Source organism: Lipotes vexillifer, unplaced genomic scaffold (genome assembly GCF_000442215.2).
Source record: "Lipotes vexillifer unplaced genomic scaffold, Lipotes_vexillifer_v1.1 scaffold496, whole genome shotgun sequence".
Taxonomy (NCBI): domain Eukaryota; kingdom Metazoa; phylum Chordata; class Mammalia; order Artiodactyla; family Lipotidae; genus Lipotes; species Lipotes vexillifer.
The window spans coordinates 5419798-5429068 of record NW_006786690.1 but is presented as its reverse complement, the minus strand read 5'-3'; the positions used below and the strand labels follow the sequence as shown (position 1 = coordinate 5429068).

At 55.0% G+C, this 9271-nt stretch overlaps 1 protein-coding gene across 2 annotated transcripts in view; it reads right to left on the bottom strand.

The window, feature by feature from the left end:
* RAP1GAP (RAP1 GTPase activating protein) overlaps nucleotides 1–1643 on the bottom strand; it is a 67226-nt gene extending 65583 nt beyond the window's left edge. Inside the window, exon 1 of one of the 2 annotated variants that reach the window (XM_007459214.1) lies at nucleotides 1533–1643. The gene's annotated coding sequence lies outside the window, so the exon portion shown is untranslated. The remainder of the gene's footprint in view (nucleotides 1–1532) is intronic. The other variant, XM_007459215.1, reaches the window with a different exon arrangement.
* Between the last annotated feature and the right edge of the window lie 7628 nt (nucleotides 1644–9271).

The window sequence follows — 9271 nt, the reverse complement described above, 5'->3', positions numbered from 1 at the left end:
CTCTACCTTGTCACTGACCCTGTCTCCACCCCACCACTGTGGAGATCCGTCTGGACCAGGAGCCAGAGAACTGATTCTAGGCCAGCCAAAGGTGACTCTGTGACCTTGGACAGTTCAGTCAGCCTCTCTGAGCCTCAGTTTCCTCATCTGTGCAATGGACACTCCAGTTCCCCTCCCTGAAACATTGCTGTGGATAAGGAAGGCTCTCTGCCACTTGAGGATTAATCGTGACCCTGGAATCCTTTCCAAGGCCATTAAGGTACCCCTCTACTTCCCCAGACCCTCCAGCTGCCAGGGGGTCTCAGAGCGAGACGCAGGTCCCGGATAGAGGAATGGGGGCCATCTTGGGGCCAGCTGGGCGTGACTACCACCTGCCCCACTCAGCCGCTGCCCTCTCCCTGTCCGGGGGCCCCTTGGCTGATTTCCCTCTCATTAGCTAGGAAACTCAGGGCCGCCCACCCCCTTGCCCTGGCCCAGCTTCTTCCTCCAGACACCCTCAGGAAGGAGGGACCACCACCCTGTAGCAGGTGGGGTGGACTAGGAACCTGGGGAGGAAAGGCTGCCTCCTCCCCTCATCTCCCCTCTGCCCGTCCCTCCTGCTCTGTCCTGACCCAGCTTCTCCCAGTCTCCCTCCTGCTGGCCTCGGACTCTGGAGAGGAAGGGGGATGAAGCACGGGGACAGACGCCAATGTGCTATGTGTGAAGGGTGGGCTGTCCTTCTTGATTCCACCCCCAGGCCTGTGGTAGAACCCCAACAAAAACTAGGGGTCACGCAAGGGTCGGGGTCTAACTACCATGGAGGGAGGGAGCTCACGTCCTGAGCTGGTGTCTGTGTGTGTGCGTGCATGTGTGAACACAAGGGATCTTCCCCAAGTCCAGGCGCCCCACGGCTGGCACCAAAGCGTCTGCGGGTCGCAGGGACCGCCCTGTGGATTCCCACCGCGTCCTCAGATCCTGCGGAGCCGTGGGGGGAGGGGCGACGAGGGGGCGTCCTACTGCGTGACGCGGAGGGTGCCCTGTTCCGCGGCGGGTCAGGGACAAGGCTGGGGGGGGGGATGCGCGCTGTCCCTGGGAAACAAGGACATCACTGCCCCCTCGGTTCAGGGTCGCTGGACCCCCACTTCCTTCCTCTGAGGACCGCAGTGCCTCCTCCTGGTGGGTGTCGGGGCTGGGCCCCTCCCCAGAAATCGAGAGAACGCGCCCGTTTCTCCGCGCCCCCTCCTCAGGGTGAGTCCAACACGGAACCCCCACCCACGCAGGGGGGTAGGACCCGAGCCCCCCCCTCCCGAGCCTCGGCCTCGACCCACCCCGGAGGCAGGGGGCTGAGCCGCCCCCGCATCCCTCGCCCGCAGCGCGGCCAAAGCCAGCCTGCGCCCCCTCCCCGCCGGCCCCCAGCCCCCGGGTCCCCGCCCGTTGCCCTCACCCTCCTGCCCGGCCCGCCCGCGCTGGGTCTTGGCTGCCGGCCGAGGGGAGCCCGGGCCATCTCCGTCCCTTCCCCTCCCAGGGCCGCCGCCCGGGCTGGGCGGACTCACCCGCGGGCCTGGGCCGGGGCTTCCTGGGCTCGGCGCTCCGGAGCCCGCGGCAGCCGCTGCAGCTCTGGTCGGACGCGGCTCGGCGTTCGCCGCCGCCGCCGCCGCCGCAGTTCGGGGGGGGTGGGGGGCGGCGTCACGTGACCGCGGAGCCTCCTTCCCGGCGCTTTCCCCCTTCACTGCGCAGCCAGAGCTGGAGCCGCGGGCTCGGCGGAGGCCCCCACTCGGCCGCCCGCCACAGCAGGTCCCGGAGGCGGGCGCTCTGCGCCCCACTTTACAGGTCGGGTAACTGAGAACCGGAGAGGGCAAGGACCGGCTCAAGGTTACACGGCTAAACTGGCAGGGCCGGGCGAGCACCCAGCGGTCCAGCCGACAGTCCCTGCTCCAAGGGGAGAGGGGCAACTTCTGCGACAAGTGGGGTCGACGGGAAAGTGGGGGACACGCCCTAGGCCCGCGAGTCTGCAGGGGCGGGGAGGAAGGAAAAGGCGGCCAGGTTTAGCTGGGGTGAGGAAGCTGTACCCCCGCGGCACGTCCTCCGCGCCCGGGCGCTTCGCGTGCCTCCTGGCAGCGGCCGCGTGCTGGCCCCCCAGCCGGTTAGCGGCTCTCCGACATCCTCCCGGGACTAGGTAGCTCTCTTCCTACTCCCAGCCTAACCGGGGAACGGGGTGGCGAACCTCAGGCCACGCGCTCGAAAGTAGAGGGAAGGCTGCAGGAGAAAGGTGGGGTGAGGGCGTGAGTGACAACCCAGGCACGAAGGGGCCTCAGACATCACCTTAACCTGACCTCTGAGGCCCAGAGAGGGGAAGAGACTTGCCCAAGGTCACAATCAAGTGAGCAGCAGCAATGCTGTGGACGCTTGAGCGGCTCCTGGGCTCCTCTCCCCACTGGACTCCCCTCCAAGGAGCAACCACCCTAGATGAACAGAGAAAACAGGCAGTGTGCCTGCAAGGCCAGAGCTGTCGGGGACCATGGGTGAGGCTGTGGTTGGTAGGCCGGCATCACACAGAACGCTGATTTTAGAGGCGATCTTTACACCTCTGGTTCTCACGCCCTCGCTCTAATAACTGGAGAAACTGAGGTCGCAAAAGGGGTAGAGAAAAACCTCCATCTCATCTACCCTCCAAGGTCAGCGAGTCCAGTAGGCCCACTTCACAGGCAAGATTTAGGGAAGATTCAAGTCTTGTATTCATTTACTCACCATATTTGTTGAGCACCTGCTGTGTGCTTAACAAGGGACCGTCACTTCCACGGTCCCCATTCCCGCCTCTAGCTTCCCAGCCACGGGGATTCATTTCATTAAGGAAAAGACTTGGGGCCTTCAGCAATGCTTCTATCGGTCTCTGGACAATCGGAACCTTTCAAGCCTGAGTTTTCAGTCCCACAGGGGTTGGGACCAGGGCCATGTTTCCCTGCCAAGGCTCTCACCTCAACCAACAGAGATTAGAATTAAGGGGGAGTAGCAGGCCATTCCTCACCCTCATCCCACCCCGTGAAAATGTGAAAAGGCAGAGGGGATGTAGGGATGGGGCACGCATTCTTTCCAGTCCTTCTGTGTCTCATCCGCAGGCACCCACCAGCCATGGGTGGGAAAGAGTTCCCAGCCCAGGGCTTCTCAAACTTCTAAGAGCACAGGAGTGGCCTGATCCAGATTCAGTGGGTCTGGGGCCTGTGCTTCTGCATTTCTAATAAAGCTTCACAGTATTGCTGGTGCTCTGGGGCCACAGATAACATTTTTTTTTTTTTGCAATATGTGGGCCTCTCACTGTCGTGGCCTTTCCCGTTGCCAGACGCGCAAGCTCAGCGGCCATGGCTCACGGGCCCAGCCGCTCCGCGGCATGTGGGATCCTCCCAGACCGGGGCACGAACCCGTATCCCCTGCATCGGCAGGCGGACTCCCAACCACTGCGCCACCAGGGAGGCCCCACAGATAACATTTTGAATAGTGCTGGCAGAACAAGGCCTTTAGGGAAGAAGAAACAAAACTGCAGGGGCTCCGAGAGCAGCACCTACTCACTCTGGGCCCCCCACCCCTATCCCGGGGGGCGTTTGATTTCCTGCCTAAGCATCAGGCCTGAGCCTGGATCCTTCTCAGGATGCACCAGAGTTTTATAGTTTGGTTCAAAGCTGTAGTTAAGAGGAAAGAAGTTGAATGAGACTCTGGTCAAGGTACTTCTGGGGATGGTGCAGAAGGGATTTCATAGTGCAGCAATTGCCCCAAACTGGTGTGTTGTACAGGACATTGGTCCTGAGAGACGCTTGGTGATGTAAAACTGTATTTGGGAAACACTGGTTGAAAACCTAAAGCCCTTCCAGGGCAGCACGCACTGGGCTAATCTGCCTGCAGCAAGGCTGGACTCACACATCTCAGGAAGGGCACACAAACTCCAGGGTTCTCTGAAGCACTACGTCTCCTCCCATCCTCTGTCTTTTTCGTGAACTGGGCTGGATGGATCCTTGAATTCAGTTCCCATCAAACTTCCGGTGCCTCTTCAGCTTCTCCAACTACTCACCCAAAAAGCGCTCTTCCCCTCCATGCTGTGAGACAGAGACCACGGGCTTCCAACTCTGTCCAGGAAGGCACTGCTGGTGGTACCATTCCAGACTGGACTCCAGAGTGAAGCCAAAGTGCCTCACATAAGCCACAGCAAGGGGCCCGATGGAGGCAGAGGAGGTGCAGAAACAAACTAAGTGAGGAGTTGCAGCTGCGATCTTTCGTGGTCTGGACCAGCAAACTCCAAGGTCTCCAAGGGCCTGTGGTCCTATGGGCACCGCGGGACTGAATGTACCCAATCCTGGCTGAGTAGGTCAAACAACGAAGGCTCTTCTGTGCCAGACCTCTGTTTCTTCTTTATTAGCCAAGGAGCTCTTCAATTACAGCACTTTCCTCTTTACAGAAAACCTCAGTACAAGAGGCTTATAATCTCTCCTGTGTCCTTGGGGGCAGCATGCTGAGACTCTCAGGGGCCCTGGGGAGAAGGCAGCCAGCACGTGCCGTAGGGCTGGGCACAGAGCCTGGCATGGAGCCTGGGTATTACAGGGAAGATTGAATGAAGGCCCTGGAGCTTCGCTTTCCCTGCCCTATTTCAATCCAAACCACTCAAGACCGACCACTCGTGCATGGCTGCCTCTGGGCACAAGCCTTCTCTTTTCCAAACACTTAATACATTGCGACCCAGCAACCACCCCTGCCCTCCCTCCCCACTGCTGAAAAATGAAAGCTGGCTTCAAAAAATCTGACATCTAAGAAGGCTGGAGAGTGAAAACGTGGGTGGCACAGCTGTAAACTTGGAATAATGCACGAGGGAGTCCAAAACTGGGAATGGAAATTACTCTCTGCCACCCTTCCCTGCCTGGCCAGATCAGAAAGATAGGGATGGGAACTGCCCAGTGGGAAAGGGAGAGGGAGAAAACCCCAAAGTGGTGGGTCCCCAAGGTGTGTTGTCCGCAGAAGACTAAGCCAGGTCTAGGAGGGGCTGGCTGGTGAAGAGGAGGGTGGGCTGCGGGGATGGCTGGAAGAAAGTTCCTCTCCAGTGAGAACAAGACCGATGAGGACTGAGAGTCAGTCAGCTCCAGGGCACATCTGTCAAGAAAGGTTCTGAGGCCTCAGCATCTCGGTGAGCTGCCATGCTGATGCCGGACACACAGCAGAGAGGATGCCACCCTGGGGGGACCCACTCTTGGATCACAACTGTGAACACAGCTAGGAAATCCCCATTTTGAGGTCAAAGGAGACAAGCCTAAAGGTGGGGACAGCACTGGTCACACCAAAGTAACAGAAAACTCTCTCCCAGGGATCTTGCTATTGCTGGACAAGAGCTTCCAGGGGGTCATGAAGTGTTCAACCAGTTTTTCCTTGCTGAGAACATACGTGACACACTGCAGGATACAGGATGAATAAGATGGCCAGAGACCCTGCCCTCAGGGAGCCTGACCAGTCCAGCACTAATTAGGTTGATTCATGTTCTGGGATTTGGAGTGGTTTTAAATGCAGACATAAGGGGCTTCCCTGGTGGCGCAGTGGTTAAGAATCCGCCTGCCAATGCAGGGGACATGGGTTCGAGCCCTGGCCCAGGAAGATCCCACATGCCGCGGAGCAGCTAAGCCGGTGCACCTAGATCCCGTGCTCCACAACAACAGAAGCCACCGCAGTGAGAAGCCCACGGACCGCAACGAAGAGTAGCCCCCGCTCACCGCAACCAGAGAAAGCCCGCGTGCAGCAACAAAGACCCAACGCAGCCAAAAATAAAAATAAAAAATAAATTTAAAAACATAAAATAAAATAAATGCAGACATAAGATCCAGCACAGCCCTAACTCTGGCTCCCAGTTAAGACAAAAATAAGTGATTCACTCTAGTTCCAGAATTCTAGACAGTCTAGCACGACTTGAAGCCTCCTTCACCCAGAGCCAGTGCACGCTACAGATGGAAGAGAAGATGCAGCAGAAACTCCAAACATAAACCAATCAAAGAAATGACTCACATATAAAACAAGAGTCCTTAGAGGTGGTCCAGTCAGGCAATTTCCCAAACGCACTCCCTGGACTTTGAGGTAGTGGGTGGCAGTAGGGGTGAAGAGATGAGGCCCCACTGCCTCCTTCCATCTAATTCCTGCTCGACAGTTTCTACACCCAACTTCCTCTTAGAGCAAACACTGAGGCACAAAGGGGAGCACACTTATCCAGGACCATAAAAAGAGCTGGTAGCAGTTTAGTGTTCTCTCGGTTATGCCAGAGAATGGGGGGAGGGGAGACCAAGATCCAAGCTTGCAGAGGCCCATGTGCCAGCCGGCAACGTTTCAACCCAGGCAGCCGCTGCCCAGGCCTTCTGGCTTCCTTGGGGTGTGTCCCCCACTTCCTGTGGCCCAGGGCCTGCCTCGCCTGGCAGCACTAACGCAGATCTGGAATTCATGCTGCCATTCCAGCTGCTGTTACGAGGCTGGTTCCCTCCCTGACCAAGAACAATTTCACTTCAAAGGCCCTGGCCTACGAAGTCCCAGCCAAATCCTTGAAAGAACGTCTTTTTGTTTTTTCCCCTTTAAACATGTTGGGGGAGAACAGATGATGCCCTCTGTTTGAGACCAATACCGTAATTATGTTGGACAAGCTCTCAGAACTGACTTCAGGGGGAATTCAGACAGCCTCATGAATGGCAAAGTGTGAACACACAGCACGAGAAGAGCCACCATGTCACTGGTGCCCGTGGACGGAGCCCATTTGGCAGCAGGATACACATCTTCGGGAAACGTGGTCTTGCCTCCGCTGGGGGAGACACAGCCAGGGCTTAGTCCAGTAATGAGCTGGTGCAGGTCCCAATTCTAAAGGCAGAACAATATCACCTAGAAAAGGCCAGACAGGGCTTCCCTGGTGGTGCAGTGGTTAAGAATCCGTCTGCCAATGCAGGGGACACGGGTTCGGGCCCTGGTCCGGGAAGATCCCACATGCCGCGTAGCAGCTAAGCCCGTGTGCCACAATTACCGAGCCTGCGCTCTGGAGCCCGCGAGCCACCACTACTGAAGCCTAGAGCCCGTGCTCCGCAACGAGAAGCCACCACAATGAGAAGCCCGCGCACCGCAACGAAGAGTGGCCCCCGCTCGCCGCAACTAGAGAAAGCCCACGTGCAGCAATGAAGACCCAACACAGCCAAAAATAATAAATAAATAAATAATAATAATAATAAAAAAGGCCAGACAACTCCTGGCAAGTTACAAAGATGACTTGATTCACAAAGACCAATTCTGCAACCTCATCCCAAAACCTAATGAGGCTCAGCAAAGATACCTAACTCTTACCATATGAACAAATGTCACCAACTTGTCTGAAACATGCACTTTTTAAAAGTGCTGAATGTGATATGGTTGGCAGTACACTGCAATCATGTGATAAAGCGGGTCCTGTGGCTTATCTGTTGGGGAAGTTCCCGGAAGCACAAGAAATACCTGTTCCATGTACCCTACTCTTGAAAAATATTATTCACTAAATCTCAAGAGGTAAGTAAAGAATATAAAACACGATTCTCAGATCAGAAAGTAGCCTGAAGCACTGGCCGCAGTCTTCTGCTTTGCCCGGTGCCTGCACAGCCCGGCCTCTGAGGCTCACGGCACCTGTCCCTGATGTTCTTGGCAATGACTATCAAAACATTGGAAGCTGCCCCTCTGGGGCAGAACCTGCCTATCACAAAGACATAAATCTTCAACATGCATTCCAAACGTGTTCCAAATTCCTTTCAACATGACCCTGCAAATAAACATAGAATCAAGGCACCTTACTGTTTGGCCATTAGCTTCACTTTCCTTATGGGCCAAGAGGAAATACTTATATAACAGAATAATCAAACACACCTGTCCAGCCATCATTTTAACTCCAACGGCTTCCAGCATAACGTATGCCCTAAAGTTCTCAGGGAGGGGGTTCCAGGCAGCTTGGCTATGCAGTTATAAGACCTCTTTTTGAAGACTTGTGGGAAAGATTCCACAGCGTTTCGTCACAAAGGCTAAAGTCTAATTACAAAGAATCACGAAGTCTCTTACCCCAACAGTGTTTATTATTGCATGATCCTCAGTGTGGGAGGGTGAACAAAGCAGCAAATACTGCTCTGTTCTAAGAGATAATTTGGAAACCAAGACAAAGCAAAGCTAAGCAACTTTGCTTAGTTAAAGGTAAATGGTGAGAGTATCTGTAACACAGGTGACCCGACTTCTCAAACTAGCCCTTTCAACACTCGCCTACACAAGTATGTGCTATCTGAACAGCTAGCAGACTCCTCAGCCCAATTAACTCAAAAGCCAGATCTGAAAAAAACCCACAAATGTTTGGTATGTATGAGACGGAGGCGTTGTTTTCTACATCTCTCTACTACTTTTTTTTTTGGGGGGGGGGGCGGCTATGTTGGGTCTTCGTTGCTGTGTGCGGGCTTCCCCTAGTTGCGGCAAGCGGGGGCTACTCTTGGTTGCGGTGCGCAGGCTTCTCATTGCGGTGGCTTCTCTTGTTGCGGAGCTCGGGCTCTAGGCGCGTGGGCTTCAGTAGTTGTGGCGCATGGGCTTAGTTGCTCCGCGGCACGTGGGATCTTCCAGGACCAGGGCTCGAACCCGTGTCCCCTGCCTTGGCAGGCAGATTCTTAACCACTGCGCCACCAAGTCTCCCTACTAGACTTGGCCCTCAGGACTCGGCACATAGCTGTTGCTCAGTGAAGTATGTGAAACAAAGTGTTACCATTTTACAAATGTCTGTAATCTGTATTTTAATGAATAAAGGATTCCACTCATGTTGATAGTCAAATCCCCAGCCAATATTGGTATCTATGCATTGCCTGGATTTTGGGGGTGGTAAATGGCTAGCTTTCAGAATCAGAAATACAGTTGTGACAAAACCCTGCACCTGGGGTGGGGATGCACGGGCCATAGGCAAAGGGGTAAGAATCTCCTTAAAATGAAAATGCTGGCTGTTCATGAGACTGAACTCTATTCACAGTCCCCTGTAACACTGAACAAGCTGAACATCCAAATGCCAGAGAGAAAGGATGTGACACTCCTGCGCGATTCTATAACAGGAAAGGCAGGCTTCAGTGCTCATTTCACCTTAGCAGTTTGTTCAGACAGAGATAAATTACCCTTTGGGTATTTAAAACAGGTTATTCAACCCTAGCATTCACTTCAAGTATTAACCAGGGTCTGATCAAGAAGCCCATGACAACACAGACCAACCAAATGGACATTTAAAGTAATAAAAAACTTGCTCTGGATTATG